Source organism: Hakea prostrata, chromosome 3 (genome assembly GCF_041222555.1).
Source record: "Hakea prostrata isolate BN-2017 chromosome 3, UWA_Hpros_2, whole genome shotgun sequence".
In the NCBI taxonomy this organism is placed as follows: Eukaryota; Viridiplantae; Streptophyta; class Magnoliopsida; order Proteales; family Proteaceae; genus Hakea; species Hakea prostrata.
In genome coordinates, this window is record NC_142602.1 from 65,397,834 (window position 1) to 65,415,599 (window position 17,766).

A 17,766-nucleotide genomic window follows, 5' to 3' on the forward strand; every position below is an offset into this window, starting at 1 on the left:
TTCTTGGGAACTAGGACTGAAAGGAGAACTGATCTAAAATGGCCAAAAATCCAATTTTGATGATCGACATATCTCTTGAATCAGAAGCCGATACATGATAGATTTTCTAGAAGAGAAAAAATTACCTCTCAATACTTAATTCACTTCTGTGTGGTGTCTACGGGTTCGCCTATATCAGAAATTGCAGAATATAAGATTCAATTGGAATCGAGATGAATTGATACTAAGCGATTACATCACGGATCAATTCGAACTCTAACTCCAAATTTTCCGCCCAAACTCCTTGAATCACGATAGATTGTGGTTTCGAGGCAGTATCGGGAGTATTCGTCATAGACAACCTAGAATTGGATATGAAACATGAAGCAATATTATTCTTAAGTGAGGTAGCATGGATTTAGCAGCAACAATGTGTTTACCTTCTACAACAAAAGATTTATATACAATATTTTCAAAGCCTTTCAGCTCATGGAGAGCAAAATGTCATCAAAATTACAAGTATGGGAGCTCAAGATATAGCTTGACCATACCTGATCGGGAGAAAGGAGTTCTACAAACAAGAAAAAGTTCTCAGCTGGATGAAGCATAACAGCTCAACAAAAACTTGACCTATCATGCTCGGTGGAGTAGAGAGAGATATAAACATCTCACATCTCGATCTCCTCATACACAAAGCATAAAAGGCTTGAAAAGTGACAAGTAGCCATGCTCGACGAAAGAGGTCTAGATATACAAGTCTAAAAGACTATTATACCAGAAACCTATGAGTCGACCACAATCACTCTGCTCGACCAACATTAGAAGGATGCTGCTCGATCAGATCAATAACTCTACTCGACCAACATTGGAAGGATGCTGCTCGACCAAACTAATAACTCTACTCGACCAGCATTGGGAAGAAAATGGACTTCACAAATGAGTAAGACCCATTAAAGTCTTCGGGCTTCTTGAGTAAGACCTATGAAACTAAGCGTCAAAAAGAAAAAGCCCTAAGTTCTTTAGGCATGAAAAAGCCATAAACCCCTAAGGCATGGAAAAAACCATAAGCCTCTGAGGCATGGAAAAAGCCCTAAGTTTCTTAAGCACGAAAAGCCCTAAGTTCCTTAGGCAAGAAAAGCCCTAAATTCCTTAGGCAGAAAAGCCCTAAGTTCCTTAAGCAGAAAAGACCTAAGTTTCTTAGGCAGAAAAGCCCTAAGTTCCTTAGGCAGAAAAGACCTAAAGTCCTTAGGCAGAAAAGCCCAAAGTTCCTTAGGCAAGAAAAGACCTAAGTTCCTTAGGCAAGAAAAGACCTAAGTTCCTTAGGCAGAAAAGCCCTGAGTTCCTTAGGCAAGAAAATACCTAAATTCCTTAGGCAGAAAAGCCCTAAGTTCCTTAGGCAGAAAAGACCTAAATTCCTTAGGCAGAAAAGCCCTAAGTTCCTCAGGCAGAAAAGCCCTAAGTTTCTCAGGCAGAAAAGACATAAGTTCCTCAGGTAGAAAAGACCTAAATTCCTTAGGCAGAAAAGACCTAAGTTTGTTAGGCAGAAAAGCCCTAAGTTCCTTAGACAAGAAAAGCCCTAAGTTCCTTAGGCAGAAAAGCCCCAAAAAAGACCTAAAGTCCTTAGGCAGAAAAGCCCAAAGTTCCTTAGGCAAGAAAAGACCTAAATTCCTTAGGCAGAAAAGGCCTAAGTTCCTTAGGCAAAAAAGACCTAAATTCCTTAGGCAGAAAAGCCCTAAGTTCCTCAGGTAGAAAAGACCTAAGTTCCTCAGGCAGAAAAGCCCTAAGTTCCTTAGGCAAGAAAAGCCCCGAGTCCCTTAGGCATGAAAAAAGCCTTAAGCAACTTAGGCATAAAAAAATCAATGAATTTTCATCATACCAAGTTACCATGACCGGGGGGATAGTTGGTTATAACCGAGCAATTGTTGACGAACAATTACTTGGTCATATGACAGAACAACATGTCTTGGATAATGAACAGTCACTACATATAACCGAAAAAACTCTTCACTGAGCAACATGTCTGGCAATGACGAACAATTACTTCACATGACCGAACAACTATTTACCGAGCAGTATGCCTTGCAAGTTGGTATGATTACTTCATATGACCGAACAAAGATAGTTGTTTACTTCAATTAATGTCGTGTTTGGGGAATAGCCGAACACAAAGATCTATTTACTTCAATTCACATCGTGTTTGAGGAAGAAGCGAACACAAAGATCTATTTACTTCAATTAACGTCATGTTCGGGGAATAACCAAACACAAGGTTTATTTACTTCAAACAACGTCGTGTTCGGGGGTAGTAATCCCAAAAGAACCAAACACAGAGACAACATGCATCAATATGTGCATACGAATGACGATTACTCATAAGTGAAACATTACATTTTTCAAAAAAAGGAGTCTTGATCGGACTGACCAAATACATCACGCACAGGAGCAATTTAATCCCTTGGGTCGAACACACAACTCACGACTCCAATGGATTGGGGGGCTTATGTTAATGACTAAAATGGTCATTCTATCCTAGCCGGTCTAACCCTTAGGTTTATACGGTCCGACCATTAGTTTTTATAACTTGGTCTAACCATCCGGTCTAGCGTCGGTTCGATCATCTGTCAAGGAAACTCAATCAAAGTAGTCTTCTACTATATATCAACTATCTAAAGAAAGGAGTCAGGTACACAACTCCTCCTAGAGTTATACTCCAAATCTAACTCTAATATCTTACATTATATAAAAGCCTTAAGCAGGCGTAAGGAAGTAAGTATTCATATTCTGGGGGATCAATTACTTGATTCTCTATTGAGTGGCTGTGATCATATCTCATTGGTACTGACTTGCTCGTCGGAGACGTACCTCGACCCCCCAAGGTCGAGCACGTGTTTTGCAAGAACTTGACAGGGAAGGATGAGTAGGATTCCGTATCACCAATAAGATCTATAATTGTATAAAAAGTTAATTTTTTTCCTCTTTCCTCGTTATAGATGTAGATTTTTGTGATTTTTTAATGTTCATCATAAAAATAAATACGTAGTAGATTATTTTTCAATTAATAAAAATTTACATGTTGACCTTGTTAAAGTGAAAGAAAAAAAATTATGTTTGGAAACAACATGTCTTAAATTATATAAATAAAACAAAAGTGAAATTTATGATGGAATCTATCATGTAGGACCCATGTATGATGGATAGGGAAGTCCTGATGGAGGGGGTATTTGTCTTGATATTTGGGAAAACATGAAAGAAAAAAAAAAAAATTAAAAATTTGTGAAGGCTACGAAACTTGTAGGAAAAAGGCTTAGGTTTCCACGAAATTTTCCATGTTTCCCACAAAATTTGTGAATTTTTTTTTTCCTTCTTATGAACCAGCTGGCCTAGCTGGGTTGAACCAAGTTTCGACAGGTTTCAAGGTTTCGACAGGTTTCAAGGTTTCGACAAGTTTCAATGAAATTTCAATGGTTTCGATTGAGACTTCGGATTTTTTGGTCCCCTAGTTTTTTAGTTTCGAGGTTCCCAAAATGGAAAATTTCAATGGAAATTTCGCAAGTTTTGACTGGATTTTTTCTATGAACGGACCCGACTAGGGTCAACCAAGGATAAACTGGATTGACCAGATCTTGGTCAGACCAAGAACAAACTAAATCATATAGTGTGTGCACTAAGCAAAGTACACCATTTAATCTATTACAAATCTCCTTAATGTTCGGGATAAGGATGCTAGATGAATCAAGGAGTTCAGTTCAAACTCAATTACTACTGGAGTTCGAACTGGTTAAAGAGTCTAGGTCGAACTCAATTTATGTTAGAGTTCGAACTAGTTAAGGAGTCCAGTCAAACTCAATTACTATTAGCCTTACATCTGATGGTCAACAAGTGTTGGGAAATGGATCACATGGTCAAGGTTTGATGCGACTTAACAAAGTCTTGGTTGGACGACGGATGAACCAAGATCCATAACGTGCACATTAGCAAACATAGGTAGAGTTCAATTAACTAACTCTCTCACTCTTCATAGACTCCTGACCGAACAAGAAGCCCAAGGATGGTGTTAGAAATCGATATGGACTCTACTATTTCCTATACATGGTGTGAAATCCAGCCCTTTCCTAACCCTGACCCGACCCGGATCCTTTGTTGTTTGTAGGTCCGAAGACCCGGAGTAGTGGAAGAAGAGACTTGTTGTCACATCCCGCCCTAAATCCACCAAGGGGATACCCTATCTGGATTACCCGGGGAGTGAATTACTGTCCCGCCGATCAAGTTTAGGAACGATCATAATCACTTAGCACAATAATATAATCAAAAGCAAGAACAATTCCTTATTTCCAAATAATTCAATAATAAAAGTCGAGAAAGTACCTCAGAAGGATTCACAAATAACATCAGAGTGCGGAAAGGATTTCATTAGTATAAACAATCAAGTGTAAAAAGGAGGGAGGAAACCCATCCTATAAAAATAGCGGAAGATGGTTCGACTAAAATTTAAAGATTACAACCGGTTCACCAAATAACAAGTTAAACAACTAAACTATAGTCCCGACAATTCAAATCAAAGGTTAAAAAGGGAATGAGGCGACATCCCATCCCTAACACACAAATATAAAACTGAACTGCTACAAACAAGTCCCGATCTCGGTCTACTCGTTTTTATCAACTGGTTCATCGCCACCAGTATGATACAAGTCTTCAACTCGGCCTCCAGAGGGTTGACTGCCACAGTCAACAGTGGTAGTACCTGCAGGAAAGTCTAACAAAATATGTTGCAAAAAGGAGTGAGTTCGAAAGAACTCAGCAAGGTAGTCATTCCATAAAATATAAACCATATGATACAAGCCATAACATGATGCAATATGATATGGAACACATGATGCAAGTATGGTTCTAACTCTATGAATGCTGGTCTCTAAGGTAGACATGCTTTAAGTCATAGCACCATACTTCTCTGGGTCGTCAGTCACTCTCCCATTTCCATATTTTGGGAATGCCCGGGGAAGATCGGTAAAGTCATCAAAAAAGCCGTGGTAAGGGGATCGGTCACCGCTCTCTCACATCACCATTTGGTCAAGTATCGGCGCATGTCACAAGTAAAGCCTAGCCCAATGCAAGTCATCTACTCGGTCATATCATCTCGGTTCCAGATATGTCCATTCCTCGCCCCCGACTATCCTTTCCGGTATCCTTCACACTAGAGTCAGCGTAATCCCGGATTACGGACTCATCAACCCTATTGGTCATCCACATATAGTAAACGGGAAGCTCTCACGTCCTCTCACGGGTTGGTTACCGGTCTTGAGCATCCGTGAGCCCAAGTTTATCCATATGCAACCCTACCAATAAATGGCCCCCACAATGAGATTTATGACCTCTCACGGATTGGTTACCGGTCTTGAGTGCCCACAAATCCCCATTGCTACCATGGGTCGTTCGGTCTCAATGCCCTTCCGATTCGGGTCTGATACGACAGGGACATCCTAGCCAAACAACTAGACAATCCTATGTATGTCATCCAATAACCCGGGAAAGAGTCGATAGGCACCATCGGAGAACATCCCATACTATTCCCTCCGGTGTCCAAGGACAGAAGTGTCAATAGGACACTCCCCAATCCCAAGTTATACCTAGACAATCACATATTCAAGTTCATCACTTCTCATGCATCCAATATATCTTCATAATACAAGTTAAATCATGATATTGAAATGAATCATCATAGACATAAGTAAACAAGAATAGTAATGTAACATGACAAGAGTATAAAGATTTCAATACTACTGTTCTAACACGTATATCACAGTCTTATAACGATTAAAAGAAATCAAGGGATTCTATTTATAAATAAGAACATAAATCATAAGTTGATGATCTATATGTTTATGGAGATAACCATCCTTACCTTAGGTTGAGTTGATGATGAATTGAGAGTACCAAGAAATAGTCCAAAATAATTGTTAAGGCCCTAAACAAACATCAATAATAAGTTAGAGAAGGAATCGGGAAGATTGGATGTCAATTGGATCAAAAGCGGCTAAGGTTGCTCACAAGCAACAAGTTTGGTCGATGGGGTCTTGGTATCGATGAAGGATCGACCAAAATTGTCTTCGGGACAGAATAGAGGATTTTGGGGATTTTGGTCCGAAATGAGTCTTCCGGTGTTCGGATTAATCTGGAACTTGGAGGCATACTTAACAACAGTAGTAGGACACTATAAATCAAGGAATTAACCCAATCCAATGGTCTAATTAAAAAGCCCCAATTTGAGCTATCAAGTTCAAGTGATAAACATCATGGCATGAGTTGGAATTGATTGCATTGATGAGGAATAGCATGCAATAGCTAGAGGAACTAATAGGAATTCGATTGGAATCATATGGCAATGTTAAACATGAACATAATACACTTTATAGCTCAGTTTGATATCAAATGGTATGATGTTAATAGGTAAAGCATGGAATACATATGCTAGGCATGAGATATAAGCATTAGCATCAATGAATGGCTAAGGGAATCATGGATTGAGCATGAGTAGGCACTTGGAGTGGTGGTTGCAAGGTTGCAGCACCATTCCAAATGTCCCATCAGCAAGATGACAATAGAAAGGAGTAGAAAATGGTAGGGTAGAGAGTGGAATGAAGAGTCTTACCTTAGTGTAGAAGATGAAGGCAAGAATCAATGATAAACTAAGTGTCTTTGATGAGATACCCTTCACACTAACCAAGGAGCTGCTTTGGGAAGCTCTCCCCACGTTCCCAAGTGAGAAAAATGATTGCAAAAGGCTCAAGGCTCGAGGTCATATTAAATAGAAAAGGAATATTCCATGGAATCATTAACTTGGCAGACTGGGACATTTTGGTCGATGCTTTTGGTCGATGGTATCGACCAAAATGATCAACAAAAATGATTTCAGCAGAAAACTCAGGTTTAGAACAGCAACTTCAAGTAGGGATTTGAAAGGCTATATAAGGTCAAATTGAGTGAGGTTTTCTTCCACAATTCAACAAGAAGTCTAGTTTCCAGAAATACCTTTGGATCAAGCATGGAAGGTCATTAGGTCCACCAACTAAGCTCACCTTCTTCGATGCGCAAGCAGGATTTGCCAGACATAGTTCAGCAACTTCGGACAGGGATTTGGAGGGCTATATGGGGTCAAATGGAGTGGGGTTTTCTCCTACAATTCCATCAAGAAGTATAGTTTCAGGAAATATATTCGGATTGAGCACATGAGTTCATTTGGTATTTCAACTAATTCACCCCTCTTCGGTGCGCAGATTCAAAACTAACACTGACAATGCTCTCAAGTGAGGGGCATCATCATCAATGTCCAAGGGCTTGGGTTCCGACACAAAAACATCAACCAAAAGGGTCCACAAGTCTCATTTCCCCCACTTTGGGTTTTCGGACCTACAAACATAATAGGTCTCGGGCCGGGTCAAGGTAGGATAAGGCCAAACATTACAAATCTACCCTAAGGGAAAGGTTTGACATGGCTTCCTAAGGTTTTCAAAGATAATAATATTGAAACTAAAGTCCAACTTTAAGGTCTAATATCAAACAAGTCTTTCTTTATCCCAAAATAAAAAGGGTGTCCGGGCTAGGTTTGGGCTGGATTTTACACTTGTGGGCCCTCATAGTTGAAGATTTGGTGTATGACTCAGAGCCTATGGATATTGACAGTGATGCCCCTTACTTGGATGCACTGTCAGTGTTCAGTGAGAAACTGCACCTAGAAAGGTGGAAGCCTAGTTGGAGTGCGTGATGGGTTTCTGATCTCGTTCCGAAGGTATTTCTATAATCTAGACTTGTTGATTTACTTGTAGGAGAAAACCCATCTCAATTTGGATCTGTCGGCCTTCCATTTCCCTTGTCTGAAGTTGTTGTTCAGTGCAATTTTCCTCTTATCATTTGCCCCATAGGCCAAGCGTTCGACCAACACCGTGGAATGCTTGGTCTGGATTAGTATCTTCATCGATCTTAGCGAAGATGAAATGTCTTTTCAAGTTAAAAAAAATCTTTGGATTTAATGCCCCAGACATTTAATTCTAGCAAGGTGACGTCAAACCGTTCTAACGCCTCATTGCTTGTGCGTAACAGGCCATGTGGCTATCGGGGAGGCGTGTACATCACATCTTGTCATTTAAACCGTCGTGTCTCGAGTTTTTATCATCATAGCGAAGGTTTTTGAACCTTCAGTGATTATCGATCGTTGATGGTTTGTAATCTATGTCGTTCAATCTTTTTCCCTCGAATCGGTGGGTGCCCCTCTCCGAGTCTTTGCTTTTGCTCCAGAGATTACTCTCACTTTGAAGCTTTTATGCTTGTGTTCTTACAAGATTCCAGTTTCGGCCTGTGTGATTCAAGCTTCATTCTTCTAATTCTTCACAAGTAAGTCTACTTTCCTTACTTCTGTTGCATCTTTCTTTCTTGTTTTTTCTTTTGCATTCAAACACTCTTCTTTGTCCCTGCTAGTCTTCCTTTTTCGCTCAAACCCCCCTTGTCCAGTACTTTCTCTTTGTGAGAATGGATAGTGATAGGACTTCGAATGATGATTCCTTTGACCGTATGGTTGAGGGTGAGGAATCTACCGAGCAAAGAACTTCTTCAGCTTCTGTTGAACTTTCTGGTGATCGGGACCATAGGGTGACCGAACACTGGTTACATTCTGCCCCTGCTAGCCCTAGAGATCCTCCTAACAATGCTCCTGAAACTGAAAGGGCTTCCTCAAAGAAGAGGAAAGCTCCTAAGAAACTGACGGCTGGGAGAAATCTCCATGTCGAAGGAGGAGATTGCTCGACTTCGTACCTCCACGGGGGAACTTTTTGTAGCCAAGTCCCAAATGGAGGAGATGAAAAGGGAGCTGGGAGAGCTGAGAAACAGTGTCTATAAATATCTGAACGGTCAACCATTCGGTGATTTGCTCAATTTGTACAACCTGGTAGCTTGCCGAGCTAGCGTTAATGATGTTTTGGAAGAGCATTCTGACGATGGATCCTTCCTTCCCAATCAAATAGCATAAAGATCTTATTTATGAAGGGACTTTTGAGGAGTTGCCACAGCCTACTCCGAGTTGGGTTGTGGAGAAGAACAATCCGCTGCCTGCTAATCCGACCATTAATGGATACTTGATCGATGAGCCTCCGATGTTTCCTAAATGGGAAGTTGTGGCGGAGAACAATGCCCAACCGAACGTTCAAAATCAAGCTCCCGAAGAGCTGACTCCTGAAGCCGCTGTTGACCAAGTCCTTGATCCTCTTGTAGGTTTGTAGATGTTTTTCCGGAATTCTTGTATAGGTTGGCCCCCGTCGGCCTTTGAATGAATGAAAAGCCCTTTTTATGTTAATCATTGTCTGATTGCAACACTTCTTTATCGCCGGGGACTTAGCTTGGGGTCGAACTAAATCATATCTGACTTGCCCGATCAGCATTTGAAGGTGGTGTTCAGTTTGTCCGAAGCCTTGGATCCATAAGAGTTTCTAAAGTGGCGTTTGGTTCCACAATTCTGCGGAATCAGATTCCAGGGAATCATGACTCCAACAAAAAATGGGCGTTTGGTTACAAATTGAATCGGTTTCTTGGTGAGTCATGAATCTCTAGGAATCCACATTTTCCAAATCGAGTCACCCAATTCTAGGCTCGGTATAAAAAGGAGAAAATGAGTGTGACTCGCCCAAACTCACTTTCATCGAACGAATGCTTGACACTCGACAAAAGACGAAGCTCTCCTCACTCCTGTTGCTGAACTCAAAGATCCGTTCACTCTTGCTGATAAGAAGTTACAATCACTCCCAACTCATGACTTCTGCACTCCTCACTCCTGCTGTAGAGAACTTGAAGCACTTCCGCTGCTGAGAAGGCGAGCCATTTCTTGATCTCAAGAAGGCGACGAACACCACCAACCCTACGAAGAAGGATCCCTATCACAGATTCACTTTAGCATGGTGTTTTTGGCAAATCTGGAAGAAGAACCCTAGCTTCTCTACTCTACAACTCTAGCGTTCCCAAATTTTTCTTGGTGTTTTTGACTTTGGCATCAAAATAGGCGGTAAGTCTCTGCATAGTCTTTATTTTCCCTGTTTGGATTAGTTTTGTGTTGGGGTTTTTTATTCTCTATCTTCATTTTACTCTTGGCTTGGTATTCTCGCATTCTGAATTTGATTATAGGCAACACTTGGACAAAATTCGATATCGGTTTTGGTTTTGGCTTGGGGCTAGTGTTCAAGATTGTAATAAGTAATCCTTCAAGAATCTCTTCTTCTTTAGCTAACTTTACTGGCATTCAAACTAGCTCGCTCCTGCTTCTTGTTTCCCCGAACTATACCATTTTTTTTTGTCTTCTTACAAGAAATATGTAAGAGGGGAGGGGAAATGGTGGAATGTAGGTCGTTAAGTTGGAAGTGCTCAAAGGAAAAGACCCTTTTTTTGGCAATACAAAAGAAGAGCTAATTTTAATTGGAACTTCATTTGCTTGAATCTATTGAATAATTGAGAGAGATGCTTGCTGGTGTTGCAGTCATAACCAAACCCTGTTGGATGCATACGCCTGCCATGTTGCAGATCAGAGTGTGTTGGAAATTTTAAGAAGATATACTAAGGTCCCTGCTCACATGCCAAGTTTCCTCTCAAACAGAGTTGGTTAGGTGGCAAAACAAAGAGCGTATACACAGTATGCATTTAAATCACAACTTATCATTTTGGGTTAAAGCTTAGGTCACTAAGTTTGCCATTTTTACTCATGAGTTCTGTCTTAGATTGCATATGCTGATGTTTAGCCACCTGTAGTTTTTGCTTCCTTTACCTCAAGGTGGAAGAGATGCCATCACCAAGAATCTTGTTCTCTGTGAAGATCAACTACCACACAAAGTGTTGTAACCTAAGAACAAAAAGAAAGCCAACAAGCAGGTCTACTCATCCCCTCATGCTAATTTCAACAATTTGTATGTAGTCCTTTATTTATCTGATTATAACTCAAAGACTTACCTTTCTTCCACAGGGAGATGACTTATTCATTTCGGATGATATATTTTCCCACACTTTTGATAAAAGAGCTCCTTTGCAGCCTCCCATAAGGAAAGCATTAGCAGTCTTCAGTGGAAAGAGGAACCCCAATGATAATCATTATTCTCGTTCAAGGCACTACTAAATTTAGTTTGTTGAGTCTGATTCGGCCTTCATCAGAGCCGTTTGGTGAGCAACACTTTGAATGGGGCAGCACAGAGTGGTTTGGTTTATGGTTGAGGTTTTTTTCTTTTCTTTTGGCCTTGAGTTTTCACTGATGTATCAAGGTCAACTAAGATCGGGAATGGATATGAGAACAATGTAGGATTGGTTTTCTGGCTTGAGTGAAATAGTAAACTGATTTTATACCCCCTCTTTTATTCCATGAAATGCTTGGCTGAAACATTGAAGGCTTTTTTGAAACCCTAGTTCAATCCCAGAACCCTTTTAGCTTAGTTTAGGCTTTGTTCTGAACTTGACTTGAGACTTAGAACACAAAATGAGTCCAACCTCAAGTTCATTTGCCAGATTTAGAATCCAGTTCCTTGTATTTTCTACATATACAACTGTATTTAAGAAACTCTTAATCCAATTAAACTGATAACCTTGTGGGTGAAGGCCTGATAAAATTGCACTGTTTGACCATCAAACGTTGGTTAAGTTGGTAATGACTGACGACTTTTAGCAAAGAAATTAGCGATCAATTCTAACATGTGGTATATGTGAATGGTCCTTACCAACAATGCATATAAAATCATTTGTTTCCAACAAAAACGAAGAGATCCTATTGCTTGACATTCCTAGTCCCAGTATGAAAAATAATTGAGAGTTTCATCATAAATATAGCTAAAAATAATTGAGAGTTTCTCTTTATTTTTTCTACAACATTTCTCCTGCCAAAATCCCAACGTAAATGTGGCTACAAACACCCCCCCCCTTGATTAAGACCTTGCCATCTGTCCTTATGTCCTCTTGTTCACTTATTCCCCACATGTCCTACTATGTTTGATCCCCTCTGCCCCACCTATATTATGCGGTGTACACTACCTTAGATAGAAAACATGAGGAAGGATAGAAAGAATAAATGGTGATAAATGAAAAATGAGAATTGAAAGTGAAGGTAAGAGGGAAGAGAATAGCCCCAGTGAAATCAGGGAAGTCTCAGCTACATGGTGCCAATGATATGTATACTAGCCCTCCAATAGGCCTCATCTGAGGTCATACTTGGCACTAGACTCAAATAATGTACAACCTCACTTATGCCTATAAAGTTGGTTATTTGGCTATCCAGGTTGGGTTCAGTCACTGCTGATCCTATGGATTTTGGGACCGATTGATTCTGGTAGGGATTCATGGAACCCCATTCATTCCCATTTTGAATTCTTGTCAAGATGAGCTGCATGGTATACATGGATGGTATGCAGTTGCTATAATTTTTTGCCTTGAATCTATAAGTTCATTTATCTCCTATGGCAATGCAGGACCCAAAAGAAGGGAACTGGTGGATGCAATTTGGGAGTGACTATGTGTTAGGCTACTGGCCTTCCTTCCTCTTCTTCATGGTTGATTTATTGAATTTTGTAAATAATTGTTATGCTCAGTCATTAATCAAATCAAATAACAAAGCAGATTCACTTTCAGAATCAGGGTAACCAAACAGTTTTTTAGATAGATTCACTTTCAGAATCAAGGTAACCAAACAATTTTTCAGATAGATTCACTTTCAGAATCAGGGTAACCAAATGGTTTTTCAGACAGATTCACTTTCCAAAATCAGGGTAACCAAACAATTTTTTTTTATGAATATGATTCTATAGAACCTAATTCCTACAGACTCATGACTCCCACATAAGCGAATTTCAGGGAATTGTGGAACCAAACGCCACCTAAGGGATTCTTTCTAAGGGTTCGATAGTTATACTCGATGTACATCCGATATACCCGACCCCAAAAAATTCCTTATAACTTTTGTGATTTTCGAAGGTCCCACTCGGTTTTACCCGATGCCTTTACCTGAAAATTTTCCTTAGAATTTTTTCGGTTTTTAAAGGTCCCACTCAGTGCTACCCGATGCCTTTACCTTAGGAAGTAAAAACTTCCTAGGCTTTTTAAGGTTCTGTTCGGAATTTATCCGATGCCCTTTACCTTAGAAAATTCTGAAGAATTTTCATCAAGGCTTTCAAAGGTCCGACTCGGTTTTACTCGATGCCTTAGACTTGAAAATTTTCGGCTTTCAAAGGTCCCAATCGGTTTTACTCGATGCCTTTTGATCGAAGGTCTCATACGGTGTTACTTGAAGCCTTTTGATTCTAAATGTACTCTGCTATATACGACCCCCAATCAAAAGATTTGGAAGTAAAAACCAGTATTCTACATTGAGTAATTATAGATCAACTAGATCAAGAAAAATATTTCTTCAAATGCTTCACGTTCCACGATCGGTTTAATTCACGGTCGAACGCTAGATCCTTTGCTTTGGAGGGCCTTAGTCGGTTAGAACCGAAGCCTTTGCTTTGGAAGGTCTTAGTCGGTCGGAACCGAAGCCTTTGCTTTGGAAGGTCTTACTCGGTCGGAACCGAAGCCTTTACTTAAAGAATCCTAAAAATTCTTCTAAGCTTTCGGAGGTCCCACTCGGGTTTTAAATCAATGCCTCTAGTTAGAGATTCCTGAGAATTCTTCTAAGCTTTCGGAGGTCCCACTCGGGTTTTAAACCGATGCCTCTACTTAGAGATTCTTGAGAATTCTTCTAAGCTTTCGGAGGTCCCACTCAGGTTTTAAACCAATGCCTCTTCTTTGGAAGTCTCACTCGGGCAAGGCCGACGCTTCTTCTTTGGAAGTTTCACTTGGGGAAGGTCGATGCTTTGTCTTTTGAGTCTCACTTGGGCAAGGCCAATGCTTCTTCTTTGGAAGTCTCACTCGGGCAAGGTTGATGCTTCTTTAGGAGGTCTCACTCGGGCATAGCCGAAGCCTCTTGATTTAATCAATGCCATCCATGCTCCCTATCCTGTCATGCCTCTATTAGAAAGAGATTTGGTGTCTAAAGCTTGACTTGCGTTGAGGCTTTTTGAGATGTCTTGCATTTTACGATCAGTCCAATTCACGATCGGCAGCTAAGTTCTTCAGCTTATATGCTCCCGAACCAGCTAGTTTGATTATCATATATGGCCCTTCTCATGAAGAATCCAAATTCTTTTGGTGACGCGGATCCGATGCCAAAGTGCTTTTGAGGGTAAAATCCCTTGATCAAAATTGTCGATGCTTTACTTGGGTATTATAGTGGTGTAAATAATCCACATGATCGGGCGAACGTTGCCTCCATCCTGAGCGTTGTTTCCTACATCGATCACCGATTGGCACCTTTGATCTTTGCCCCTTTTCATGTATCTTCTGATCTTAATAAATTCTCGATCGTCGTAAGTTCTTGAAGGTAATAAATTCCCGATCCACTTTGATCATTGTAAATTCTTGATCCACTCGATCATTGATGTTCTTGGTCATAATAACATTCACGTTCAGCATGATCATGCAACCGACGATCTTAGTCCTTTTTCCGTTCCCGATGATGATCTTGATCACAATTACATTCACGAACATTGCGATCTCTGTTGTATTCTTTCTCCTCGTTCCTTAATCTTTTAAGTTGTACAAATTCGCCACGAGGGATGCATCACATTGTAGAATATCTTCGGAAGCTTTGAGGTCTCTTTACCTCGCTTGCTACTAGTTTGCTCTCGTTCGAACATTCAACCTTGGCTTTGATTGCTGATTTTTCTTGTCCTCTTCTTATGTTTGAGAGAACATGATATAGACGGGCTCATCAGAGGCCATTAGATTCAATTCCAGCAAATTGGTTGCAGAAATATTGAATGCCCTATAATTGTAGAGAAGCTCTTGCAGCAAAAACTTCTTGTTTGAGGTGTTGAACATCCTCCAGAATTATCTCCTTAGTCTTGGCAAGCTTTTACTTCGGTTGTAGAAGAAATAGCAAGTTCCCTGAGCATTGCAACCCTCTTTTCTTCCTAGGAGAGAAAATCATCAATTTCCTTCTTTTTTGTGGATAAAGCTCCACATGATGACTCAATCCTGGAAAGTGTAGACTTCAAGTTATTATAATTCACATCTGTGCTCAATAGCATGTCATGAAACCCTGACATGGCTTTAGCAATTCTTTTCTCAACCGCATGGATATTAGAATTATTCTGTGCAATCTCAGCTTCCTTGTTTCTTACTAAAGTAAGTAACTCCTTCAATCACCATCTACTTTCTTTTCCTTCCTCAGCATCTCTTCGGAGAAGGATATGAACAAACTAAGAATGTCTACATTATCTCAGTTAATAGCTTTAAAAAGAACACAATCTTTGCAAGAGATGCAGAATGTTCCTGCTTATTGACTTCATGCTCCTTAGAAAGAGTTGCAATAGCTTTCCCTTTGCTCTTATTTACCTCATCATAAACTTACTTAGAGGAATTCCGTAGAATTCATCAGGTTTCGAAGGACTCATTCGGGTTCGTCTCCCAATGCCTCATCATCATCTTTGGAAGTCTTGTTCGTGCTGAACCGATGCTTCGCTGGGAGGTCTCACTCGGGCATAGCCGAAGCCTCATCTTTAGAAGTCTCATTCGGGTTGAACCGATGCTTCATTAGAAGTACTCAATCGGTCAAAACCAAAGCCTTTTGAATTGATTGTGCTTTACTGCTACACCCACTGCTATACCCTTCATATGGCCCCTCATTCAAAAGAGGTTTGGTTTCTGGAACTTGAAGTGTACGGGTCAATAACCTCACCAATCCAGCATCTATAAAAGTTGTTGAAGATTCAGCTCATCATATCACAGCCGGATGAATAGTAGGTTCTATCACGGTATATAAGAAGCTTTTTTCCCGTGTGCGCCTGACTTTGATGAAAGCATAACCTCTAGGTTTGTTTACCCTGCACTTTGTCAGTAATCACTTGAACCTTTTAAGTTGTACAGGTTCGTCATGAAAGATGTGTCACCACCATTGCTAGAATGGTGGAAACATATGAATGTGGTTGATTGACCCACTGTCAAAGAGACATACCATCCCCTTACCAGGGATTTTTTATTTTTTAAACAAAAATTAATCATGATTCATGAAATAGAATAATATCATAATATAGTCTGAAGCTGAGATTTTTATCAAGCTTGGAATCAAAATCAAATATTCGATTGTAAGATAATGCTAACAGCAAATCAAATGCCAAGAATAAATGTATTAATACTCTAAGCTCTACCCAACCAAGGGAAAGAAAATGACAAATCTCATGTAGTAGCTTGAGAATAATAGACAAAAAGCTTCATGCATTACTACCTTGTTTGCTCACCTTTGAGGTTTGCAGCCATAATTTGCCATATACAATGCACTGCCATATTCAAATTTGGATTGAAAGAAATCAAAGTAAAGGCTAACCGAAAGATGCCTCCCTTACCGGGCATACTGCTCCACTGAGACTGAATATGATTATCTGGAGGAGTATGATACTACTCATACTCCTAAAAGATTTTATTGTGCTATTAAAATCATGATGATTCTTTTCGAATCTTGGATTTCAAATTTTGACCTTGGTCTCACCCAATATAGAATAAACAACCAAGCATAAATTATAATCAAAATGATGTTAATTGAGAAGATGATGCAACAATAGTAGCAGCATTTTTTTTAAACCACTGCATTATATGCCATAATCATGGTGCTCAAGTTGCTGAACTAGGTTAATCATCACTTCATCAATGTAAGGTAAAATGTCTCAAATCAATGGATTTTCATCCAATGAAGCCAAAACATTTTAAAATGAAAAAAAATCAATAATGGTTCATCATGAGTTATTCCATGCCACTAATTTATCATAACTTTAAGTATGGAAATAGTATTCCACATACATAGATTAGCTTGGTTGCACAACACCAAGCTTCTTGATGCATCTCGTTGTTTATTCTTGCTCATAAAGAGAAAAAGGTGATAATAAAGGCATCATAGTTTAAGAATTGCACCGATAATATAAATGAACCAAATTATCAGTGGCAAGAATCAAACAATAATAAGGATTTGACATCATCTCATTAAGGAGATTCCTATATTATTGATTTATTTTTGCTCATGATTATGTTATTATGTGGAATGGTGTGTGATGTGATATGAAACCGCATCTTGTGACTGTGGGTCACTCCCTCGGGTATTCGGGTAGATGGATACCGGCTGAGTGGATATGACAATAGTAAACTTGTTGACGTCTATTTGTACTGGTATAACATATTGATATACTCATTCCCATTGTAATAAGCTACTGGTTTGTCATTGTCCTGTAAGAATTGGGAAATCTATTTATGCTCCATTAGGAATTTGGTATCTTCCTTAAGGCTTTGTATGTTGGCGGCAGCTGCAATCCCAACCCCACAATCGATATTTTGAGCCAAACAACCATGATTGGAGTGGATAGTCCTCACAATTACATGCAACTAGGGAGGAGAAGTCTGATAAACTAAATTCTCAATATGCAAGGGATCAAAACTCTTCTAACAGGGGCATGACTTAGATTTTGATTTTTTTTTTTTTAAAGAACCGTGTGTAATGTTTATGTTTCTTGTTTTCATTTCCTACATTATCTTATAGAATGCAATCATGTCAATGAACTTGTGGAGTTATCTGGTGCTTTAGCTATCAATGTGGAAATGTTGTACCCAAATGTGTAGGCCTACTTACTGTAGGGTTACTGGGTCTAGTAGGCTTTCATACTCATCATTCCTAGCAATTTAGATGGATTTTCGCTCATC